Genomic DNA, 27331 nt, shown 5'->3' on the forward strand with positions numbered 1-27331 from the left:
CCGCCGTGAGAGTTCACCGGAGTTCATCAGCTGATCAGCTCTCACTTACGGTACCGCTGCGTGGGAAAGTTCTCACACAGCGGTAGTGCCGTGAGAGCACCGGAGCAGGTGATCTCCGGTGAACTCTCACGGCGACTCAGTGGCACACTGAAGGAGCAATTATCTGCTGTAAGGGTATCGCCAGAGGCCGGGTAGAGCAGACACATCTCCCGATGTGACTGTTCTACACGTGAGATTGCCGTGGGACACCTGGTGAACTACGTCGGACAGGATAGAATTGTATGTTGGTGGATTATTTTTTGATTGTTTGCAGGAGAGGAGGGCGTCGGGGATCAGGCGTTCAGTAAGTATAGTAAATTTAGATTCAATAAAGGAGTCTGTGTGATTATTTGAAATAGAGCACTTTAGTCTGGCCGTGTCTTTATTTACCATGGAACTATAGGATTAGTAATGGATAGGTGTCTTATAGACGCCTCTCCATTACTAAGCCGTGGGCTTGATGTCACCTGACAATACAAAGGTGACATCACCCCCACAAATATGAACCCCACTTGCCATCGCTACAGGGCAAGTGGGAAGAGCGAGGCTAAGTGCCAGAATTGGCGCATCTATAAGATGCACAATTTCTGGGGCAGCTGAGAGCTGATGTTTTTAGCCTGGGCGGATGCCAATATCTATGGCCCCTTCCCAGGCTATTAATATCAGCCCGCAGCTGTATGCCTAGCCTTTGCTGGTTCGATTTTATGTCAATGTTTTTCTGGGGGTCCCCTGTAAACTAGCCAGTAAAGGGTAAGCAAATAGCTGTGAGCTGATATTAATAGCCTGGGAACCTTTGGCTATTGGCTCCTTCCCAGAATATTAACACCTGCCCTCAGCCGTCTGCTTTCCCTGTTGTGACCTGGTGGTTAGGAGCACCCGGCACGACCTGATAGTTAAACTCATACAGGACAAGCTCTGGGATGTGGGAGCTCTGCTGACCGCAGGCCCTTATCCTATCACAACAACTAGAAATAGCCGTGGAGCGTTCCTGACTCTCCCTAGACGCCTCTTCACAGCCTAAGAACTAGCTAGCCCTAGAGATAGAAAATAAGCCTACCTTGCCTCAGAGAAATTTCCCCAAAGGAAAAGGCAGCCCCCCACAAATATTAACTGTGAGTAAAGATGAAAGTCACAAACACAGAAATGAAACAGGTTTTAGCAAAGGGAGGCCAGACTAACTAAATAGACAGAGGATAGGAAAGGTATCTTTGCGGTCAGCACAAAAAACTACAAAAGACCACGCAGAGTGTGCAAAAAGACCCCCGCACCGACTCACGGTGCGGAGGAGCCACCCTGCATCCCAGAGCTTCCAGCTAGCAAGACAAAATCATGAAAGCAAGCTGGACTAGAAAACCATGAACAGAAAATAACAATCGGGGACTTAGCTTCTTGCAGGAAGAGACAGGTCTCCAGAAAGATCCAAGAGCGAACTGAACCAGCACAGGAACATTGACAGCTGGCATGGAGTAACGATCTGAGTGGAGTTAAATAGAGCAGCCAACCAAAGGATAAACCACATCACCTGTGTAAGGAACCTCAGAAGCAGCAGCTTCACTCACAGCCACCAGAGGGAGTCCATGGACAGAACTCGCCGAAGTACCATTCACGACCACAGGAGGGAGTTCGACAACAGAATTCACAACAGTACCCCCCCCTTGAGGAGGGGTCACCGAACCCTCACCAGAGCCCCCAGGCCGATCAGGATGAGCCAAATGAAAGGCCCGAACTAGATCAGCAGCATGAACATCAGAGGCAAAAACCCAGGAATTATCTTCCTGACCATAACCCTTCCACTTGACCAGGTACTGGAGTTTCCGTCTCGAAACACGTGAATCCAAAATCTTCTCCACCACATACTCCAACTCCCCCTCGACCAACACCGGGGCAGGAGGATCAACGGAGGGAACCATAGGCGCCACGTATCTCCGCAACAACGACCTATGGAACACATTATGGATGGCAAAAGAAGCTGGAAGGTCCAAACTAAATGACACAGGATTAAGAACTTCAGAAATCTTATATGGCCCAATGAAACGAGGCTTAAATTTAGGAGAGGAAACTTTCATAGGAACATGACGAGATGACAACCAAACCAAATCCTCAACACAAAGTCGGGGACCAACACAGCGCCGGCGGTTAGCGAAACGTTGAGCCTTCTCCTGGGACAATGTCAAATTGTCCACCACATGAGTCCAAATCTGCTGCAACCTGTCCACCACCGTATCCACACCAGGACAGTCCGAAGGCTTAACCTGCCCTGAAGAGAAACGAGGATGGAAACCAGAATTACAGAAAAAAGGAGAAACTAAAGTAGCCGAGCTGGCCCGATTATTAAGGGCGAACTCAGCCAAAGGCAAGAAGGACACCCAATCATCCTGATCAGCAGAAACAAAGCATCTCAGATATGTTTCCAAAGTCTGATTAGTTCGTTCGATTTGGCCATTAGTCTGAGGATGGAAAGCCAAAGAAAAAGACAAATCAATGCCCATCTTAGCACAAAAGGACCGCCAAAACCTCGAAACAAACTGGGAACCTCTGTCCGAGACGATGTTCTCTGGAATGCCATGCAAACGAACCACATGCTGGAAAAACAATGGCACCAAATCAGAGGAGGAAGGCAATTTAGACAAGGGTACCAAATGGACCATCTTAGAGAAGCGATCACAAACCACCCAAATGACCGACATCCTTTGAGAAACAGGAAGATCAGAAATAAAATCCATGGAAATATGCGTCCAGGGCCTCTTCGGGACCGGCAAGGGCAAAAGCAACCCACTGGCACGAGAACAGCAGGGCTTAGCCCGAGCACAAGTCCCACAGGACTGCACAAAAGAATGCACATCCCGTGACAAAGAAGGCCACCAAAAGGATCTAGCCACCAAATCTCTGGTACCAAAGATTCCAAGATGACCAGCCAACACCGAACAATGAACCTCAGAGATAACTCTACTAGTCCATCTATCAGGGACAAACAAACAGTCTCTCCGCTGGACAATGGTCAGGTTCATCAGCCTGAAACTTCTGCAGCACGCGCCGCAAATCAGGGGAGATGGCAGACAAAATTACCCCCTCTTTAAGAATACCCGCCGGCTCCGGAACACCCGGAGAGTCAGGCACAAAACTCCTTGACAGGGCATCGGCCTTCATATTCTTAGATCCCGGAAGGTATGAAACCACAAAATCAAAACGGGAGAAAAAGAGCGACCATCGAGCCTGTCTAGGATTCAACCGTTTGGCAGACTCGAGATAAGTCAAATTCTTGTGATCCGTCAAGACCACCACGCGATGTTTAGCTCCTTCAAGCCAATGTTGCCACTCCTCGAATGCCCACTTCATGGCCAACAACTCTCGATTGCCAACATCATAATTGCGCTCAGCAGGCGAGAATTTTCTAGAAAAGAAGGCACATGGTTTCATCACCGAGCCATCAGAACTTTTTTGCGACAAAACAGCCCCTGCTCCAATCTCAGAAGCATCAACCTCGACCTGAAACGGGAGCGAAACATCTGGCTGGCATAACACAGGGGCAGAAGAAAAACGACGCTTCAACTCCTGAAAAGCCTCTACAGCCGCAGAGGACCAATTGACCACATCAGCACCTTTCTTGGTCAAATCAGTCAACGGTTTAGCAATACTAGAAAAATTAGCGATGAAGCGACGGTAAAAATTAGCAAAGCCCAGGAACTTCTGCAGGCTCTTCACAGATGTCGGCTGAGTCCAATCATAAATGGCCTGAACTTTAACAGGGTCCATCTCGATAGTAGAAGGGGAAAAAAATGAAACCCAAAAATGAAACCTTCTGAACTCCAAAGAGACACTTTGACCTTCACAAACAAGGAATTCGCACGAAGGACCTGGAACACCATTCTGACCTGCTTCACATGAGACTCCCAATCATCCGAAAAAACCAAAATGTCATCCAAATATACAATCATGAATCTATCCAGGTACTCTCGAAAGATGTCATGCATAAAGGACTGAAACACAGATGGAGCATTAGAAAGCCCGAATGGCATAACCAGGTACTCAAAATGGCCCTCGGGCGTATTAAATGCTGTTTTCCATTCATCGCCCTGTTTAATTCGCACAAAATTATACGCCCCTCGAAGATCTATCTTGGTGAACCAACTAGCCCCCTTAATCCGAGCAAACAAATCAGACAGCAGCGGCAAAGGATACTGAAATTTGACTGTGATCTTATTAAGAAGGCGGTAATCAATACAAGGTCTCAAAGAGCCATCCTTCTTGGCCACAAAAAAGAACCCTGCTCCCAATGGTGATGACGACTGGCGAATATGACCCTTCTCCAAGGATTCCTTTATATAACTCCGCATAGCGGCGTGCTCTGGCACAGATAAATTAAACATACGGCCCTTAGGAAACTTACTACCAGGAATCAAATTAATAGCACAATCGCAATCCCTATGAGGAGGTAGGGCACCGGATTTGGGCTCTTCAAATACATCCCGGTAATCTGATAAAAACTCAGGGACTTCAGAAGGAGTGGAAGGCGAAATTGACAACAATGGAACATCACCATGTACCCCCTGACAACCCCAGCCGGACACAGACATAGATTTCCAATCCAACACTGGATTATGGACCTGTAGCCATGGCAACCCCAAAACGACCACATCATGCAGATTATGCAACACCAAAAAGCGAATATCCTCCTGATGTGCAGGAGCCATGCACATGGTCAATTGAGTCCAGTACTGAGGCTTATTCTTGGCCAAAGGCGTAGCATCAATTCCTCTCAATGGAATAGGATACTGCAAGGGCTCCAAGAAAAAACCACAGCGCCTGGCAAACTCCAAGTCCATCAAATTCAGGGCAGCGCCTGAATCCACAAATGCCATAACAGAATAGGACGACAGAGAGCAAATCAGAGTAACGGACAAAAGAAATTTAGACTGTACAGTAGCAATGGTGGCAGACCTAGCGAACCGCTTAGTGCGCTTAGGACAATCGGAGATAGCATGAGTGGATTCACCACAGTAAAAACACAGCCCATTCCGACGTCTGTGTTCTTGCCGTTCAGCTCTGGTCAAAGTCCTATCACACTGCATAGGCTCAGGCCTATGCTCAGAGAATACCGCCAGATGGTGCACAGCTTTGCGATCACGCAAGCGCCGATCGATCTGAATGGCCAAGGACATAGACTCATTCAGACCAGCAGGCGTGGGAAATCCCACCATGACATCCTTAAGGGCTTCAAAAAGACCCTTTCTGAAAATTGCCGCCAGGGCACACTCATTCCACTGAGTAAGCACAGACCACTTTCTAAACTTCTGACAGTACACCTCCGCTTCATCCTGACCCTGACACAAAGCCAGCAAGATTTTCTCTGCCTGATCCACTGAATTAGGTTCATCATAAAGCAATCCAAGCGCCAGAAAAAAACGCATCAACATCACGCAATGCAGGATCTCCTGGCGCAAGGGAAAATGCCCAGTCTTGAGGGTCACCACGCAACAAAGAAATAATGATTTTTACTTGTTGAACGGGGTCACCAGAGGAGCGGGGTTTCAAAGCTAGAAACAGTTTACAATTATTTTTCAAATTCAGAAACTTAGATCTATTCCCAGAAAATAAAATCAGGAATAGGAATTCTAGGCTCTAACATAGGATTCTGAACCACAAAATCTTGAATGTTTTGTACCATTGCAGTGAGATGATCCACACAAGAGGACAGACCTTGAATGTCCATCTCTACACCTGTGTCCTGAACCACCCAAAGGTTTAGGGGAAAAGAAAGACAAAACACAGTGCAAAGAAAAAAAAATGGTCTCAGAGCTTCTCTTATCCCTCTATTGAGATGCATTAATACTTTGGGCCAGCTGTACTGTTGTGACCTGGTGGTTAGGAGCACCCGGCACGACCTGATAGTTAAACTCACACAGGACAAGCTCTGGGATGTGGGAGCTCTGCTGACCGCAGGCCCTAATCCTATCACAACAACTAGAAATAGCCGTGGAGCGTTCCTGACTCTCCCTAGACGCCTCTTCACAGCCTAAGAACTAGCTAGCCCTAGAGATAGAAAATAAGCCTACCTTGCCTCAGAGAAATTTCCCCAAAGGAAAAGGCAGCCCCCCACAAATATTAACTGTGAGTAAAGATGAAAGTCACAAACACAGAAATGAAACAGGTTTTAGCAAAGGGAGGCCAGACTAACTAAATAGACAGAGGATAGGAAAGGTATCTTTGCGGTCAGCACAAAAAACTACAAAAGACCACGCAGTGTGCAAAAAGACCCCCGCACCGACTCACGGTGCGGAGGCGCCACCCTGCATCCCACAGCTTCCAGCTAGCAAGACAAAATCATGAAAGCAAGCTGGACTAGAAAACCATGAACAGAAAATAACAATCGGGGACTTAGCTTCTTGCAGGAAGAGACAGGTCTCCAGAAAGATCCAAGAGCGAACTGAACCAGCACAGGAACATTGACAGCTGGCATGGAGTAACGATCTGAGTGGAGTTAAATAGAGCAGCGAACCAAAGGATAAACCACATCATCTGTGTAAGGAACCTCAGAAGCAGCAGCTTCACTCACAGCCACCAGAGGGAGTCCATGGACAGAACTCACCGAAGTACCATTCACGACCACAGGAGGGAGTTCGACAACAGAATTCACAACATTTCCCTCTGCTGGTTATTAAAATTAAGTGGGAGCCCACACATTTTTTTTTCTAATTTTTTGAAAAATAAACAGATATTGCATTTCACGCATATTTCTGACATTTGCTTTTTTGCTATAGCATATGTAGGTTAATTATTTTAATGCTCCTACATAGGCTGGTGTGTGTGTCTTTAGGTTGAACAAGGAAATGACATCACAATTCTTTTTTTTAATAATATATCTTTATTTAGCTCTATGGATTTACAAAAACGCATACAAAAAAACCATGTGTATTTCCAGCTGCATTTTTCCGCCAAGAGATGCAGAAACCTTCCAGAAATTTCTGCAAGCAAATACGCAACGTGCGCACATAGCCTACACTGGGCAGAGTATTATCTGATATAACATCACATAGAACTCGGCTATGTTATATGGCAGTGTGGGCAAGCTCTAAAAAAGATAATGTACCTTCATCTATAAGGCTACTTTCACACTAGCGTCGGAATCTGCCCGTCGCAATGCGTCGGGCCGAGATTCCGACGCTAGCGTTTGATGCGCCGCACAATGGGTGCAGCGGATGCATTTCTCCAGCGCATCCGCTGCCCCATTGTGAGGTGGGGGCGGAGTTCCGGCTGCGCATGCGCAGTCGGAAAAAGCGGTCCGTCGGCAGCAAAAAATGTTACATTTAACGTTTTTGCTCCCGGTGGTCCGCCACAACACGGCGCAACCGTCGAACGACGGTTGCTACGTGTGGCAATGCGTCGCTAATGTTAATCTATGGGGCAAAAACGCATCCTGCAAACAACTTTGCAGGATGCGTTTTTTGCCATAAACGACGCATTGCGACGTATTGCAAAAAAACGCCAGTGTGAAAGTAGCCTAAGGAGTCCGCACTAAGCAAAGTACAAGCCCATGTCACAGAAGAGGTGCGCTGCTTATTACTTCTACTTATCTGTTACAAAAGGAGACTGGGCTTTGTTCACACTACCAGAAATAGCTGCCAATGAGCTTTTTGGTGTCTTTTTTTATAAAAAGAATATTGTTCTCTGCAGTTACGTTATTCTTGCTGTAAAAAACTGCAACCCCAAAGGACCGCATTGAGTGATTGGGGACCATGAGAGTGCTATTCTGTACGAGTTAGGCCCTTTTGACACATCAGTTTTTTGCCGTCAATCGCAGTCTGTCGAATTTTGAAATAAAAACAGATCCGACGGCTCAGTTTTTTTCTCATAGACTTGTATTAGTGACGGATTGCGTTGAAAATTGTTGATCCTGCGGCCGGAGACGATGGACAAAGTAATGTTTTTTGTGTCCGTCGAAAAAATGGACTGCGACGGATCTGTCGCTGTCCATCATTTGCTAGAATGGAAGCCTATGATACCGGATTCTGTCTTTTTAAACTGAGCATGCTCCGATTTTTTTTAGGATTCAATCAGCTAGTCGGATCCGGCGGAAAAAACGGATCCGTTGCATCAGTTTTTCACAATCTGCGACGGATCCGTTGATCCAACGGATTGTGACTGATGGCAAAAAACTGATGTGTGAAAGGGGGCCTTACACCTGTGAGTACAGCCTGTGGCATACGATTAATAATAATAATAATAATAATAATTTTTATTTATATAGCGCCAACATATTCCGCAGCGCTTTACAAATTATAGAGGGGACTTGCACAGACAATAGACATTACAGCATAACAGAAATACAGTTCAAAATAGATACCAGGAGGAATGAGGGCCCTGCTCGCAAGCTTACAAACTATGAGGAAAAGGGGAGACACGAGAGGTGGATGGTAACAAATGCTATAGTTATTCGGACCAGCCATAGTGTAAGTCTCGGGTGTTCATGTAAAGCTGCATGAACCAGTTAACTGCCTAAGTATGTAACAGTACAGACACAGAGGGCTATTAACTGCAGGATGTATTCAAATATGCCCTTTAAAAGTTGTGTTTCTAATTTACACTTCAAATTTTTTTTCAAGTCTACAACCAGTGGGGCATAAATACTTATTTGTGATTCAGACCAAAACCTTAAAAGTACAAGGTTCTAGTTTCACAACTTCCCACATTTGTACTTTTACTTTTCTACAATGGCAGCATCCCACAAAGATACACAGTATATTACATGCTGATATTTCTGATTCGGGTTTACGCTTCTATATGGCTTAAATCGCTCAATCAATCACAAGGCAGTGTTCATTTTTCAGAAAAATTTAGAAAATAATAATCTAGTTTGATTCTATGGCCGGGGTCACACTAGTGTATGGCATCGGATGCGATATGCTAATAACCCTCGGCTCCAGCTCTGCTGCTCGCACAGAGAGAATCGGAGCACAGCTGTGGAGGTGGAGAAAGTAATTTCTCTATCTCCTCCACTGCCGGCGTCGGCATATATGGCACCGCATATCCAAGTGATGTGCGTTGTCACTCACACCCATAGACTTATATGGGTGCGAGTGAGCCAAGACTTGATCGAGTCTTTGTGCCAATAGCAGCATGCTGCGATTGTTCTTGCATGCCGATTCAACATGAGAAAATAATCGCAGATGTGATCTGCCCCATAAATTAAGGGTATGTGCACACGTAGAAGTGGTCCACTGCGGATTTTTCCGCAGCGGATTTGATAAATCCGCAGTGCAAAAACACTGCGTTTTTACTGCGGATTTTGTGCGGTTTCCACTCCAGTTTTACACCTGCGGTTTTCTATTATGGAGCAGGTGTAAAACCGTTGCGGATTCTGCACAAAGAACTGACATGCTGCGGAATATAAACCGCTCCGTTTCCGCACAGTTTTTTCCGCAGCATGTGGACTGCGGATTGCGTTTCCCATAGGTTTACATTGTACTGTAAATGCATGGGAAACCGCTGCGGACCCCCAGGTGCGGAAACGTTGCGGATCCGCAGCGTGTGCACATACCCTTACACTGGTCCAAGTGCTATGTGATGTTTTCTCCCATAGCACTCGTCCGTATTCTACGCTAATATGACCCTGGCCTATAAATGCGGCTCAAGATGCTCAAACACCTTAAAGAGTTTTGCCAGCGTGGCTTTGGTGACTAATCAGTACAGAGTGCGCGGTGGCTGTAATCGCGCTATGGCACATTGCCTGACAACCAGCTCTGCACTCAGCTGTAAGTGAATGTGCCAGGGGGCACTTACAGCTGCTACTCACTGAGCGGTGACTGCAGCCGCGCCAACACGCATCTATTATGACTGAAAGCTAGAGGAATAAAGTTTCTTTCCTCATTGTAGCCATGCGGTCAGTATTGCGGCTGCATGGCTTTGGAATACTCTGTGCACAATAATCCTGTGTCTGCAGGTTAATTGTGTTTGGATCTATGACAGGTGCTCTTTAAATTCAATCTCTTTAATTTAAACAGTATGGGGGACATTTACTAAAGCTGGCATATCCATGTCTTAATTAATAGAGCACTGGAGTGGAATACATGCCTCTTCCTGTCTGCTGGCATCTCTCTAATTAGTATTCCTGGCTCGAAGTCATGCATGTGTCACGCTCCGACAATAACATCACGTTGGGCCTAGTATCCAGAAGAGGCACTAAGGATGGCAGTAGGTAGGAGGAGGTGTGCAGAGCTCTTATCCAGTGTCCATAGACTACTCAAGTCTATTCTGGACCAGGTGCCTGCAAATATTTTTGCTCAACTCTACAGAATACAAAAATGGAGCACCAAGCCAGAGGAAATCTTGTGATTATTATTGTCCTCCCTATTAATTTTTAAAAATTACTTAAAGCAATTTAATTTTTCACTATGTAAAGTGTTTGCATTTGTAACTACATAGAAATCACGGATCTTCACTTTTTTCCTATGTGTGCATGTGGTTAATATGCTTCTAATTGTGGTTAACTCAAATACAGGGCAAGTGACCTTCTGATAGCAGCACATGCAGCTCTGCAGGGAGGGCTGTCTGAGCAGACAATCTTCCATTAGGTAGTTAGCATTAAAGGTACACTAAATGAAAATATCTCAGCAATTCCTCCCTTAAAGGGATCCTGTAAGAACAAATTTTACATATGGAAGTTGTGGTATAGCAAAAAAAGTACCGGTACTTGTCCCTCAATAAAATCTTACCTTTTTTGTAGAGCTCCGTGATTTTCAAACAACAAAAAAATAATCAACAATGCTCACCTTTTCTTCCCCCGACAATCCAAATGTCTCTCAGTCTTTACTTACAATACATGGCCAATTGTATCTTGCAGTTAATCAGTGGCCACAGCTGTCATGTGCTGCACAATTAGGAAGCGCACACAGCCATGGAAACCATGATTCCAGTAGTAAGGCCATGACAACTGTTGTGACTGTCTGCAGCGGTCATGTGTTGTCTTGTTGTAAACAATGACTGGGAGGACTACTAGAATGTCAGCACTGGATATCTGGTGGGAAGAAAGAGCTCTGTTTTCCTGATGGAAAAAAGGGATGAGTAGTATTTCTTTCATTATTTTATAAGAGCAACTGTTGGTTAATCCCAGTAAAGGGAACCTGAAAGCTGATTGATGGTGCCTGAACCAGGAGTAGAATGAATCAGCTGTCAGGTAAATATGAGACTGAAGACAGAGTGAGATTACAATAAAAGACAGCCTACAAGCCGGAAAGACCACAGTAAACCAGCCCTATTAACAAATATCAAGAGAACAATAATACTCCAGAATAGGCAAAAGGGGAAAAATCTGTTTATTCACACTAGGTCCTTAGTGATGCTACCCGTCTGTGATGTTGAGGATGGGCTCTGGAAAAAATGTGTCTCCTTCCCTACCTGGCAGCTGACAATCTAGTCTGTTTCTACTTCCTTTTCAGCAGTTCTTTCAGTAATAGTGACTTTGCTCCTCACCTGACCAGCAGGACAGAAAGCTATTTCTTTTGGCTGCGGTGTAGTGAGCAGAGACTACAAATGATCATTGGTGTCCACCACTAGCACTCAGCTCACTGCACCCAGCTCACTAGGTGGACGGTCACACATCTACACACTGTGAATACCAGGTGGATCCATGCTAGATAACTGTAATAATTCTTCACTTAATCATTTTTTTTTTACTGCATGGAAAATAAGTTTTTTTTATTATTAATACAAGAATGATAATAAATATGTTACCATGGTTTCTGTATTCTCTTTTCTTCTGTTTCTATAGGTACTAGATGGTGGCCCGATTCTAACGCATCGGGTATTCTAGAATATGCATGTCCACGTAGTATATTGCCCAGCCACGTAGTATATTGCCCAGCCACGTAGTATATTGCCCAGTCACGTAGTATATTGCCCAGCCACGTAATATATTGCCCAGCCACGTAGTATATTGCCCAGCAACGTAGTATATTGCCCAGCCACGTAGTATATTGCCCAGCGACGTAGTATATTGCACAGCGACGGAGTATGCAGCACAGAGCCATGTAGTATACAGACTTAAAATAAAAAATAAACATATACTCACCCTCCGTTGAAGTCCTGGCCCTGTGTGTGGTGCACGCGGCAGCTTCCGGTCCCAGGGTTGGTATGGACGCAGGACCTGTGATGACATCGCGGTCACATGACCGTGACATCATGGCAGGTCCTTGTCGCATACCATCATTGCCACCGCAACCTGCCGCTTGCATGGAGCGGTCACCGGAGCGTCGCGAGGAGCGGGAAAGGCGCCAGAATGTGAGTATATGATGATTTTTTATTTTTTTAATTATTTTTATCATTAGATCTTTTTACTATTGAGGCTGCATAGGCAGCCTCAATAGTAAAAAAGTTGGTCACACAAGGTTAATAGCAGCGTTAATGGAGTGGGTTACACCGCGGCATAGCGTGGTCCATTAGCGCTGCCATTAAACCTGTGTGAGCACTGACTGGAGGGGATTATGGAGCGGGCACTGACTGCGGGGAGGAATGAGCGGCCATGTTGTCGCCGGACTGCTCCCGTCGCTGATTGGTCGTGGCAGTGGTCGTGGGCGTTTTGCCACGACCAATCAGCGACTTGGATTCCATGACAGACAGAGGCCGCGACCAATGAATATCCGTGACAGACAGACAGAAAGAAAGACAGACGGAAGTGACCCTTAGTCAATTATATAGTAGATTACAATAAGTTTAACAATGTTCTGATGTTAAAGAAGCACTCCTATAAAAGTTTTTATTCTCTTAGGGTATGTTTCCACAGTCAGTAAATGCTGCAGATTGGACGCTGCGTACAGCCGTAACGTCCTATCTGCAGCGGCCAGATGTTACAGTATAGTGGATGGGATTTTATGAAATCCCATCTCCACTATGCGTGCATGGACGCCTCCGGCTTCCCTGCGGAGATGGACATGTGGCACGTCTTTCTAGACGGCAGCAAGTCTATTTATCTTGCAAGACAAATATCACCATCCAATGTATAGGATGCGGTGATTCCACATTGTCCAATGAACACATGCGGAATCACCACGCGTACAAAAGCCGGCAGTGCTTTGGATGGAGCGGACATGTTCTGCGTCCAAAGAGCTGCCAATACTGACCGCAGAAACATACACTGAGTATATTGCAATCATATTATATACTTACAATTGAAATTTTTGCCTTTCTGCCCAGCTAAGGCTATGTGCACACCGTGCGGATTTGCCTGCGGATCAGCAGCAGTTTTCTATCAGGTTTACAGTACCATATAAACCTATGGAAAACCAAATCTGCAGTGCACATGGTGCCCATACGCTGCGTTGTATTTTCCGCAGCATGTCAATTCTTTGTGCGGATTCCGCAGCGTTTTACACCTGCTCTTCAATAGGAATCCGTAGGTGTAAAACCGAACGGTGAAATCCACACAAAAAACGCAGGAAGTCCCCGGTAAAGCCACAGGTAAAAAGCAGTGCGTTTTACCAGCGGATTTTTCAAAAACAGTGTGGAAAAATCCACACATGAATCCGCAAAGTGGGCACATAGCCTAATTCTTCTCTTTTCCATTAGATCTATGCCATCACATAATTAAAAACAGATGCGGTAAGCTGATTCCTTCTAAGCTCTATGTAGAAACAGGAAGTCTCTCTATAATATATATTTATATATGAAATGAGAGGAAAGAAAAAGCTGGCATTTATATGAACATCACAATAAAACTGGTGGCAAGCATGAGTGTGGTACATTGAAAGGACAACATCCGTTTTGCGTCTGTCTGCGCTTCAACGAGTCCTGGTCCTGCCACCTTTTCTTCTTTCCTCTCATTTCATGGGCTAAAAGAAGTGAGCTGGCTGTTCTTCTGACATCTTTCAAATTGAAGATGCTCTATACTTAACGAAACAAGTCAAAGGGAAGGCTCAAACAATGCTTTTTGAGCATTTGGTAAGCCTTTTTGCTACCAAGACTGCTAGAGGTAGTTGATTATAATTGTCAAGAAAAAAAAAAAACACTGCAAAAAAAGCCAGAAAAACAATAAGGAAAAAGACGGTGGGCAAAAAAGTGCTTAGGGAATGACTAAAAAAAAGATGCTTCAAGAGTTAAAAAAAAAAACGCCAGAAAAAAAAGAAGAGTTCCCTCAAGTGTTTCCTACTAGAAAAACAAATAATTTTGGCTTTCAGGTGCAGATACCATAGGAGTAACCAGCACTACAGAATTCCATCAGATGTGACAGAGGGATGGGTGTGCTTTATAATACACCATGCTGTTTATAGATAGCCAAGGATGGGTTATCCTAGCGGATTACTATGGTTTTCCACTAAAATAACCTGAGCCAAAGGTTTCTGGCAGCTCCCTACTTATTTAGCCCTCCCATCTGGACAAAGACAAAAAATGAGTCTGACCAGAAAGCTTCTGGCCATCACTATATCTATTTCCTTATCCGTGTTTATATATTGTATTTGTGAATTTAATATCCTCTGCGCCGCAGAATATGATGGTGCTTTATAAATAATGATAGCTACTTGAGGGGGTTTTCTGACAATCGGAGAGCCCCTAAATCTCTCCCAAAGTAGAAAAGTTTCCGTATGGCAACTGTGGTCACATGATGTCATTATGTTGGGCGGAGGGGGGATGGAGGAGCATTTGAAAGATAGGTACGGTATATTATGAAGAGTGTATTATTTATTACTCTTGGAACTACCTAAACTAATATACAATAAAAGACCCTACAAGTGCCAAAACTGGCATCTTTTAATGATCGTTCATTTATTATACACATGAACTGAAGTAATACAGACCATGTAAGAATGCTAAATGATACAACTAGTACACGCCATGCCCATGATATTGCAATAATCATGGCACAATGTGTTTTCTTTACATTGACTGAAGTTAGGGAATTCAGAGGTTGCGTAAAAATATCAACTATCCACTATTTAACGAAGTACTAAAACATACCGCTGCCTAATAGAAAATGTGTGTATGGCCTAAATATGAGAAATATGCATAGCATGACATGGGAACAACAACTTTTTCTATCCCACATAAAACCGCCATAAATGGAGTTTCACATTGGCGTCTGCACCTCACTGTCAATGTCTTCTGCCTCCTCAGTCACCTGAACGCTGCACAGAAAGAATGACACATGGAGGAGCCTCATCCTGTCTCACCCCCGCTGATCACAAGACTGTACAGTCAGAACCAGACCCAAGACCCCGCGCACAGAGACAAATAGAACAGTAGTGCAAAACGCCAATGGGGAACAGAAAGATTGAAATGCTAAAGAACTGAGCGCTAAGGTCCAGCATGACAATGTGCTAAAAAGTAAACAGACGACAAAAAAATAGATGTAAAATGCTACTAAAAATAAATTCTGACAATTCTTTTCATAGCCCTGGCTTGTATTTCACCGTATATCTCAAAAACAGATAATTAAACATAAAGACAATGGTACAACTATTCTGGGTCATTAAATATTCTAAAAGTCAAAATAAAAAAGAATTTACAGGACATGTTTCATCATGATGACCTTTTCCCGAAAACTCTACTATGGCACAGGTCCCCCATGAAGTGGAACGAAGAGCTGGTGACATTATGGAAGTATCTCTCTTGTGGACCTCGTATGTCCATGTATGGCGTAAGTACCCATTAATTGGAAAGGTCACAATGCAACACATTTTCTCTTTAAAGCACCACTCCAGTATTTTTTTTGTTTTAATTTCAGCGCTGGAGTGGTGCTACTAATCTAAGTTCTCTGATCCTATTATTATACTTACCAGCAGATGTCTTCATTTGTTATCAGCACCCCTCTGGTCCCGCACCGCCATCTCGTGAGGTCTCGTCAGAGGTAACAGTCACAAGCTCTCAATATAAGGGCGCAGACAGACATCCATATTTCTCTGTCAGGATCACATTGCAGTGCACGGACTCGCCCGGCACCTCTCCTGACTTGAGCATGGCAGCGTGAGGTATTTCTAGGCAGTAGTGATGAGCGAGTATACTCGTTTTTCGGGTTTTCCCGAGCACGCTCGGGTGGTCTCCAAGTATTTGTTAGTGTACGGAGATTAGGTTTTCATCGCCGCAGCTGAATGATTTACAGCTATTAGCCAGCTTGATTACATGTGGAGATTCCCTAGCAACCAGGCAACCCCCACATGTACTCAGGCTAGCTAGTAGCTGTAAATCCCGAACAACGAGTATACTCGCTCATCACTACTAGGCAGCTGTCAGTCCAAGAATTGCAATGCGATCCTCGCACGAGAAATACCGCCGTTTGTCTGCCCCCATAGGCTTCCGTCACACTATCAGTATTTGGTCAGTATTTTACCTCAGTATGTGTAAGCCAAAACCAGGAGTGGAACAAATAGAGGAAAAGTATAATAGAAACATATGCACCACTTCTGTATTTATCACCCACTCCTGGTTTTGGCTTACAAATACTGATGTAAAATACTGACCAAATACTGATAGTGTGACGGAAGCCTTACACTGAGTGGTGGCTTCCGACTGGATCCAGCAAACACTGGCGAGATCCGGCAGGTCATAACCTGCAGAAGACTGACCGGATAAAAGATGAAGATGGCGACTGGTGAGTATAATACTAGGGGCAGGGAACTTAGATTACTTGCACGACTCCAGCACTGCAATAAAAAAACACTGGAGTGGTGCTTTTATGAATAGTCAGATGCATTTGCAGATTTTTGATGTCAGCTTTACATCAGTTTCAAACGTTGCATATTTGTTGAATACTTCCATTGGCACCTAAATTCTTCATCAAACTACAGTCCAATGTAAATTAACTGGATTTTAACAAACCCTATTAACTTTTAGGCTGCCGTCACACGGTCAGTATTTGGTCAGTATTTTACATCAGTATTTGTAAGCCAAAACCAGGAGTGGGTGATAAATGCAGAAGTGGTGCATATGTTTCTATTATACTTTTCCTCTGATTGTTCTACTCCTGGTTTTGGCTTACAGATACTGAGGTAAAATACTGACCAAATACTGATAGTGTGATGGCAGCCTTAGGGGAAGAAATTGGCAGCAGATTCTGATCGTGTGGATTTTACAAATATGCCACATATCCGGTCTGTAGTGGAAATGCCCGAGATTTTCACCACGGCTTTCATTCGGGGCAAAGTGTGAAACCCGCGGCAATATCAGCACAAGATCCATACGAAAATCCACATGTAGACTTTGTTGCAGATTTTGGTCTGGATTTGCAGGCTGGTTTAATAATGAAATATTTACGCAATATATGAACCTGGCCTTCATTTCTTCCTATAGTTACCAAACAAAGCAATGTCTGCCATGGAGACACCGCAGGTGGTCACACAGCCAAAGATCACTGTATACCACAGCTATATGACAATACAGTGGAAGTGAATGGTACCACGACAAGCCAGCCACAAAGGTCAGAACTTGCTTATCGCGGTACCTTGTGAGACGTACTCCGGCCCATTCACTGTACGGAGACGTGGAGGCAGCATACATCCATCTTTGCCCATGCAGCCTATATCGCAGGAAAACAGGACGTCCCCTGTCAGAAAATCCTGATCCCCGAGTGCCGCAAACTGCGCTCACCGTACCACCTCCGGCACTGAGGATCCACGGTTGTTCTCGGCGTCCCGCTGTGGTGCTGGCCAATCACTGAGCCCAGCTGCGGTAAGGGGGTCTTACCGTCTACACAGACTGAGCTGCGGAGCTCACTGATTGGCTGCTGCACTGTCGACGTAATGTCCGCCCCACAGCCAACCCTGGACCCGGGGACAGTGAGTAAAGCCCTGTTTAATTTTTTTTATATAACAAACTGCACCCAGGGATACAGATTTTCTGAAAGAGGACAACCCCTTTAAGGGAAAATGTTATCGATTTCACATTGCGGGAACCACTGGCAGCATATATGGATATATGGACTACCTGAGACTGTGGTGCTAGCTTACCTACACATAGAGAAACCTGTCAATCAAGGCATGCTGGGGGAGGAGCCAGAAGGCGCTGTCCAGCAAGCGAGCTCTGAGGAAAACAATGGCAGGCAGTGCAGACCCAGCTCTCTGGAATGAGAGGCCATGCTGATCTAGCAAATGATGACTACTGGTACAGCCGTGTGGCGCCCGCTGGCAGTCCTCAATCACCGCCATAACCATCGCCTCAGAGCGCACAGCGGCAGCGCAGGCTGCGCATGCGCACACGACCGCCCGCTGGCAGTCAGTCCTCAATCACCGCCATAACCATCGCCTGACCGCACAGCGGCAGCTCAGGCTGCGCATGCGCACACGCCGCGCGCAAACCACCGCAAACAACATGTATTTATCATGCATTTCATAAGCAGTATTGTACGCAGGCGCCGTCTTTACCTGGACAAGTGTAAACGAGCGGGTCACTGGCGGGTATACAGCTGTCAGGAGGCCGGCAGTGCTCACATCACTTCCAGGAGAGGGAGTAGCGAATGCTCAGGTCCATGGAGGACGCAGCCTGCTCTCCCCTCTTTGCGCCGATACTGCGCGCTGTCACCTCACAACCAAAGAATTTGCACTCGAATAACTCTTGCACTTCGTGGTTAGAGTCGAAGTCCCCGCGCCTCCTCCCTTTGGGGATTTCCCAGGCCCGGGACTTTCCAGTACTGTTACCAGCAGAGGGCGCGCTAGGCAAGGAGCGCTATTTATATCTTATATATTACTCCTGTAATATCTCTCTCTATATATACACACACACATATATATATATATATATATATATATATATATATATATATATATATATATATATATATATATATATATGTATATATATGTATATATAAAGCTGTCTCATTCACTCACTAAACTACACAGAGCTTTTTCTGAAATCTTTGGTAGCAGGGCTGCTCCAAAAAAACACCTGACTAAAGTCCCTAAATAAACCTTGACCCTTCCTATTTCCATTGTGCAGCCATTTTGCTGTTCCTATGCTCAGCCTTTTGAGCGTTCTTCTTTTGCTCCAGGTTTAGAATAGTGCCTGACAGGAAACAAGAAACTACATGTCACATCTTGTGATGGAAATCTCTCCGAACTAAGCACTGGTCAATCAAAACGCTGCAAAAATTCAAACTATTGAAAAGCTCGTCAAAACCTCTTCTGGGATCGAAAATCTCCTTCACAAACCCCCCATCTCCTGACGTGGGATCCGCTAGAAAACTAGTAGTTTATGACCGCCTTGAAAAAACCTCGTCGGTGTCGGGCCGGTGAATCTGTTGAGTTTTTCATGAAGAAAAAGACGCTGGAAAAAGCCTCAAAGTAACTGCTGGCGGTCAAACAGGTCAAAAAACCCTCAGGAAACAAAAAAAAACACTTTAAAAGACGCCTCAGCATTTGTTGCTGTTGTTTCCGGAGCACTTTTTCAATGTTTTTGACTGCTATCACTAAATTTGAGCGTTTTTGTGGTGTCTTTTGCATCAACGTTTTCTGAGAGTTTTCTTTTTACTGCATGCAACAATGAAGAAACCGCCAGAGGTTTTTATAGCTAAAATGCTGAAAACTGCTTTTGACCCTTCTCAGGAACTAGTGGCGTAACTTGAAGCTCATGGGCCCCAATGTAAAAGCTCCAATGGGCCCCCAATTATTGCAAGTCTATTAATAGCATTGGTCTTTTTATAGAGGCAAAGGGGACTTTTGGGGCCCCTAGGCTCCAAGGCCCGGGTGCCATTGCATCCCCTGCAGCATGAATCAGATAAAAGGTTCCCTTAAAGTGAAGCTCATTAGTATTCTGTAGCACGTAAACAGAAAATGACTTTCACTTTGTAGAACGACTGATGTCCATGTTACTAAAGGACGTTTTTCCTTATTTTCAGACAAATGTAGTGTTGGTCTGAGTGCTGTGTGCCCAACAGGCCACAGACGGACCCTTATAAGTCAACGTGCTAGTACTCCTCCCCCAGGAAATTAATAAAAGGAAACAAAACATAGCACATTTTCCAAATTGCAAAAACATCAGTTCGCCACACAACAAAAACAAGCTCACATGTCACAGCTCCATAGAAGGAAAAATAAGATTTGTCTCTAAGGCCGGGATCACACACAGCAAGATAAGGCCGGGATCACACACAGCAAGATACGGCCGAGTGTCGCAGGTTAAAACCAAGCTCTGGCACCGGCACTCCGGAGCGGAGCGTGCGGCTGCATAGCAATACATGGAGCTCAACGCTCCGCTCCGGACTGCCGGCGCCAGAGCTTGTTATTAACCTGTGAGACTCTGACCTATCTTGCTGTAGTGTGACTCCGGCTTAAGTCTCTGAAAATGGCATCAACGTTTTTTTTTTCTATTAACTATACAAGTTTGGTATCACTGTAAATCGTACTGACCTGGAAAATCCTAAGACTTTGTATTGCAGTAACCATATGGCCTGGTCAGTTTTTACCGAACAATGAACACTTGAAAATCAAAATCCAAAAAACAATGCTAAAATTGCATATTTTTTATCATTTTAATCACATGGAATTTTTTCCTCATTTTTGCATCTGGTTTTCATTAAAGGTTTTCAACAATTTGTTTTTTACAGGGTCCTTGTTTCCCTGCATATTGTGGCGCTAAATGAGTTAAATGGGTTCATCAATCAGTTGTTAATTTTTCCCGGAAAGGGACAAGAGACGTAAAAGAATACACTCTAACCCCTCCACTTCGCTCACTGTTCCAGCGCTGCCAGGAAGCGATGACATTCCTGGACATTAGTGACTTGATCTTGCTGTCCCTAAACGCTCTTCATATGTATGGTAAAATCACTTGTAGTGCTGTATATGCAAATTAGGTCTAGTCTGGCGGGTCGTCTGTTTCTCAGATTAGTACTGCCTAAGGTCCTAAGGTAATCACTCCTCCTTTCATTCTATATCTTGCGCACTTGTGTAAGTTGTGCTGCACTGAAAATATGAGCATGTCAATCATCGCCAAAGGGGGTGTGATTACAAGACCTGAGGCTGGAGTAGCCTGGGTGGAATAGATGCTTTACAAGACATGTCCTGGTGTCGCTATAAAAGTGATTTTGCTATGCATATATTTTATATTTTGCTATGCATATTTATGGTTCAACATGCACTGGAATAAAATACAGGAATAGGGCTCTGACAGATAATAGTGATGATTCGGGGGGACCTGACAGCTTGCCTTTAAAATTGGGGCACCAGTGATACATTTCACGACCAATCATTAGCGCCTTTGTACCAGAACACATGACCTAACGTGGAAATGCAAAACAGCAAGTGTTGAATTTTTTGCAATTATTGCAAAACATTTGTGTAATTACAATGTGCATTATGGCCTAGAGCAGTGTTCCCCAAGTCCGGTCCTCAAGAGCCACCAACAGGTCATGTTTTGAGGATTTCCTTAGTATTGCACAGGTCATTGAATGCTTGCTTGTCCAGGTGATGCAATTATCACCTGTGCAATACTAAGGAAATCCTGAAAACATGACCTGTTGGTGGCTCTTGAGGACCGGACTTGGGGAACACTGGCCTAGAGCGATATCACACTTAGAAACTCCCCAGCCTTCCCCTTTGTCACTGTTGCGGGATGATTGTCTTTGAAAATCAATGTCTGGGTGCAGCGGTGATGTAATACTGGATGAGAAACCTGCACTTCACAGCATTTAGCTGCCGCAGAAACATGATGTGTCACTAAACAACACATCAAGCCCTGATGTTAACCTGAAGAGGGGAGACAACCCATTAAGTTTTTAGAGGAAAAAATCCTCTTTGAAATCTGCTAAACTTTATTGCTTACCGTATCTTGTAATTATTTTTATATACACCCATCTTTTCTCCACCTACCGCTACATCCAAACTGAAAGTAAAAAAAACTGCTGGGTATTCATTAGCGGGAAACTGCTTATCTTCTCTGTGCGAACATTCAGCTTAAAGAAGAACTCCCATTCATTTTTGTATTCCCTAAGCCTTTGTAAATATATGTATAATGTATTGTAAATGCGGTAATATACTCACCGATCTACGTCTTCCTCAGTTTCCAGCTCCACTCTGGTCCTCTTCTCCACTCATGTGACTTGTGTTCCGGCTTACCGGATTACTCTACACTCTGAGTGAGCTGCAAATTGGTTTTACAATGTAAGCCTATGTAGTCTTGCTCTGACTCTCCATAGCCTTACATTGTAAAAGCCGTTTCTGTCTGACATGGCTCGCACATAGAGCCCAGTCTGAGCTGGCAAGTCGAAACAGAAATCACGTGAGTGGAGAAGAGGACCGGAGCTTAAAACTGAAGCAGTAGGCGATCGTGAGTATATTACCATAGTTTCAGAACAATGTATACACATGCAGTTACACAGATTTAGCTAATAAAAAAAATTAAAGAGAGTGCTTTTTAACTTTGCCATCTGAACTCCCATAGTTCACTGCTCTTTGAAAAAGTAAGTACAACTCATCACAATTACTAGGACACCCACTCATCCCAAGAACAGATCTCTGAAATACCCTGTTTAAATAGAGTTGTGGCCAATCATACTTCAACAAGCCTTTTTTCTGCATAGGCTTTAGGATGTGATCCCATTGTATAAGACACCCATGCATTCCATTCCTCTGCAGTATACGCCGTATAGTGTCACAGGAAACAATCACCCCGGTTTAGCTTTTTACTTCTTTAGGTAACTGCAAAGAGGTTGCATGTCAATTTTCTTCAACTATTCTCATCAGAAGATGTTCATGTTTAGGTGTTCACTTCGACTATTAACCTGTATGTCTCTTTGAGATGGTGGCTGTTCCACCTTTGTAAAATTTTTGTATCACTTTTGTTATAGTATTATGACTGATAAGTAAAGCTCTGCTGATCTTGTAGCGTTCAATTTTCTTGAGTAAAGAAATTATTTTCTTTCTCAGGACTTGTGACATTTCTCTTCCATGTGGTGCCATTCTTGACGGCATAAAATAGGAGAGTGTTTTCTTTGATAAGTAACGGTTTTTATAGTCAACTATCTACTGGACACCGCTTTAAAGGACAACCCTTTCTCAATCAGCACGTGTGCCCCCGAAAGTAGCAACACTTATACTCACCTCCTGTGCCATTCCAGTGCTGTTAGCACGCACTACCACTGGGCTTGCGTGAGATTGTTATGTCAAGGCTGGCTTCATTCTCCCCGCTTTTGGACATATCAAACATCCAGAGGAAGTGGGTGGCCAGCTACAGCTCTGTCTTCTTGTTGATGTCTGATTCTCGAAGGCAGGGAGAGTGAAGTCAATGCTGTTTGGGCACATTGTTATGTCATGCAAGTCTAAGGAGAGTGATTGCCTATTGTTGTTATTTTATGGGGGCAAACATGCTGGTTGACAAAGGATTATCCGATCTTACCACGAACACGAGTAAGTCCAGCGGACAACACAACATATACCAACAACGGGATGGAATAGGGAGAGGAAGGCCCTAACAGTAGGGAGCAAGGGTGGGGCACCTCCTGACTCCCACCTGTGCCTGTCCCTAAACTCCCCTAACGCCCTATGTGGGTCCTTCCCCCGCCGCCATCACATGCCTGGTCCCTGATTGTGACCTCAATATACCCTTGCTAGTGCACTGGCCGGCAAGGTTGGTAACTAGTGATGAGCGAATATACTCGTTACTCGAGATTTCCTGAGCACGCTTGGGTGATCTCCGAATATTTTTTAGTGCTCGGAGATTTAGCTTTCATCGCCGCAGCTGTATGATTTATATCTGTTAGCCAGCTTAATTACATGTGGGATTCCCTAGCAACCAGGCAACCCCCACATGTACTTATGCTGGCTAACAGATGTAAATCATTCAGCTGTGCCGATGAAAGCTAAGTCTCCGAGCACTAAAAAATACTCAGAGGTCACCCGAGCGTGCTCGGGAAATCTTGAGTAACGAGAATATTCGCTCATCACTATTGCTAACCTCACCACTGCAGATGGCAATAACACAGGGGAAGTGCCAAACATGACACAAAGTAAAAGGAAATAATACTCAATGACTTTCTCTGCTGCCGAACTCCAGACAGCAGAGGATAAGGCTCCAGAAATTTAAAAACCCTCCAGCAGCAGCTATACCGCTGACACCAGGAAACCCCAAACTCCTAGACTGGTCTGCAAAGAAAACTCTATTACCCATAGTCAGCTGATGGGTCATGTGACTTTTTAAAGTATGGTGGGAGTGGTCACCACCCACATCAGCTGACCAGCAACAAAGCAGCTGCCAGCAAGGAAACTGACATTAACCCTTGCTGGACCAAAAGGAAAAAAAGCTACATTTAAATTATAGCAGAACCAGAGCTGTCACGAATCCGAAAATGAATAGTGACATCTGAGTAGTGGACAACCCCTTTTATGAATAATTAGATTTACGTGTGGTTGAATTGTTGTTGATTAGAATTTCGTAGTCTAAACTTTAGCTTTGCTCCTAAGACTTTCATTGAGGTGTACTGATTTTTGTGAAATGGTCATGAATTAATTAATTTGTTAGGAAAATTATTTCTTGGGTGTGCAAAATAACATATTTTGTTTGCAAGCAATGGCCGACATTTGTGGCAGTATTTTGTAGTATGGTATCCGATAGAAAATGTTGATTCTGAAAGGAATGAAAGGAAACTATTGGTTTTCTGACAAATCTGTTGGGGTGTACTCATTTATGCTGAGCACTGTATGTGTAGGTTTTATGAACACAAGTTAATCTATACCTTTATTAACCAAAACCTCTGTTCTGTTGTAGAGATCCTCTTTAGAAGTAATATGCAGTTGAGCCTTGAGGTGTTCTGAGTGGAACAGAACACTTCCACTGTCTTGGCTCCCAGCTCCATTCTCAGCCTATCTCCGTCCTGTACATAGGTAAGGCTACGTTCACATTAGCGTTACGCTAATGTGCGTCGCTGTTGCGTCGGCGACGCAGCGGCGACGCGCCCCTATGTTTAACATAGGGGACGCGTGCGTTTTTTTGTTAGCGTTTTTTTTCGACATGTGCGTCGTTTTCGACGCTAGCGTCGGACGCACGAAAATGCAACAAGTTGCATTTTTCGTGCGTCCGATTTTCGTCAAAAAACGACGCACGCGTCGCAAAACGCAGCGTTTTTGCGCGCGTTTTTGGTGCGTCGCGCGTTGCGTCGCGCGTTGCGTCGCCGTTGCGTCGCCGACGCACCGGCGCGCAACGCTAATGTGAACGTAGCCTAATTGATTGGCTGCAGCAGTGCTAATTTACAGCCAATAACCTGCCCCTATTTTCCTGGATACTTTTCCGTGAACCATAGAAAGATGTTTTACTGAAATTTTCCAAAGAAGTTGTCACTTCCCCTCAGCCTTATCTACAGTCATGGACAAAAATTTTGAGAATGAGACAAATATTAATTTTTCCAAAGTCTTCTGCTTCATTTTTTCTAATGGCAATTTGCATATACTCCTGAATGTCAGAGTGATCAGCTTAACAGCAATTACTGTACTTGCAAAGTCAATATTTGGAAAAAATACATACCATGAGATACGGCCTTCCCAAAACCCTGTCTGATGACAAATGCACACTTAGCAGGATGCGGGTGTTGATGAGGACAGGGCTGGCGATCAATCAGTCATGATTAAGTAAGAATGACATCACTGGACACTTTAAAAGGAGGCTGGTGCTTGGTATGATTGTTTCTCTTCAGTTAACCATGGTTATCTCTAACGAAACACGTGCAGTTATCATTGCACTGCACAAAAATGGCCTAACAGGGAAGAGTATCGCAGCTACAAAGATTGCACCTCAGTCAACAATCTATCGCATCAAGAACTTCAAGGAGAGAGCTTCCATTGTTGTCAAAATGGCTCCAGGGCGCCCAGGGGCGGACACAGACAGCTTGGGGCCCCTGTGCAGGAAATGTGTCTGGGCCCCCCCTTCTTTAAAGGCGACAAAGCTACATTATATACTGTAGAATATGCCCATGTATAATAAACACCTGTGTTTACTGCATATGTGACATAGCATACATTAATGTATAAGGGTATGGTTCCACAGTCAGGAATCGGCAGCGCTCTGGATGCAGCACATGTCCGCTCGGTCCAAAGCGCTGCCGGCTTTTGTACGAGTGATGCTTCCGCATGTGTTCATTGAACACATGCGGAATCACCGCATCCTATACATTGGACTGTGATATTTATCTTGTGGAGACTGAGCGTCTCCGCAAGATAAATAGACATGCTACGGTATAGAAAGATGTGCCGCATGTCCGTCTCTGCAGGGAAGCTGCGGGTGCCGCTGCATACATAGTGGACATTGGATTCCTTGAAATCTCATGCACTATGCTGTAACATCAGGACGCTGCAGAGTGGATGCTGCGGATGTACACAGCGTCCAATCCGCAGAGTTTACTGACAGTGGAAACATACCCTTATATGTGTCTATGTATTGTACCTGTGTGTTTGATGCAACAGATACAGTATATGTATATACTGAAACTGCCCTCACTAAAGTCTCTAATGACCTACTAACAGCTAAATCTAATGGTCACTACTCCATGCTAATTCTCTTGGATCTCTCTGCAGCATTCGATACTGTGGATCATCAGCTCCTCCTCACTATGCTCCACTCCATCGGCCTCAAGGACACCGTTCTCTCCTGGTTCTCCTCCTATCTCTCTGACCGATCCTTCACTGTATGTTTTGCTGGTTCCTCCTCCTCTCACCTTCCCCTTACTGTTGGGGTTCCTCAAGGATCAGTCCTAGGCCCCCTCCTCTTCTCGTTGTATACTGCCCCTATTGGACAAACAATCAGTAGATTTGGTTTCCAGTACCATCTCTATGCTGATGACACCCAATTATACACTTCTTCTCCTGATATCACACTGACCTTTTTAGAAAACACCAGTGATTGTCTTACCGCTGTCTCTAACATCATGTCCTCCCTCTATCTGAAACTAAACCTGTCAAAAACTGAAAACTCTACTAACCTACCTTTGCCTGACATTGCCATCTCCGTGTGCGGTTCCACCATTACTCCAAAGCAACATGCCCGCTGCCTTGGGGTCATCCTTGATTCTGACCTTTCATTCACCCCCTACATCCGATCATTGGCTCGCTCTTCTTACCTGCATCTCAAAAACATTTCTAGAATTCGCCCTTTTCTTACTTTCGACTCTGCAAAAACTCTTACTGTTTCACTTATTCATTCTCGTCTGGACTATTGTAACTCTCTACTAATCGGCCTCCCTCTTGCAAAACTCTCCCCGCTCCAATCTGTCCTGAATGCTGCAGCCAGGATCATATTCCTCACCAACCGTTACACCGATGCCTCTACCCTGTGCCAGTCATTACACTGGCTACCCATCCACTCCAGAATCCAGTACAAAACTACTACCCTTATC

General features: G+C 44.6%; 1 protein-coding gene across 2 annotated transcripts in view; it reads right to left on the reverse strand.

Moving 5' to 3' along the window:
* The window catches only part of TNFAIP3 (TNF alpha induced protein 3), a 35265-nt gene extending 16636 nt beyond the window's left edge, over nucleotides 1-18629 (reverse strand). For both annotated transcript variants that reach the window (XM_069725956.1, XM_069725955.1), the window contains exon 1: nucleotides 18381-18629. The gene's annotated coding sequence lies outside the window, so the exon portion shown is untranslated. The remainder of the gene's footprint in view (nucleotides 1-18380) is intronic.
* Between the last annotated feature and the right edge of the window lie 8702 nt (nucleotides 18630-27331).

The sequence above is a fragment of the Ranitomeya imitator genome, chromosome 5, assembly GCF_032444005.1.
Source record: "Ranitomeya imitator isolate aRanImi1 chromosome 5, aRanImi1.pri, whole genome shotgun sequence".
NCBI classification, from domain to species: Eukaryota; Metazoa; Chordata; class Amphibia; order Anura; family Dendrobatidae; genus Ranitomeya; species Ranitomeya imitator.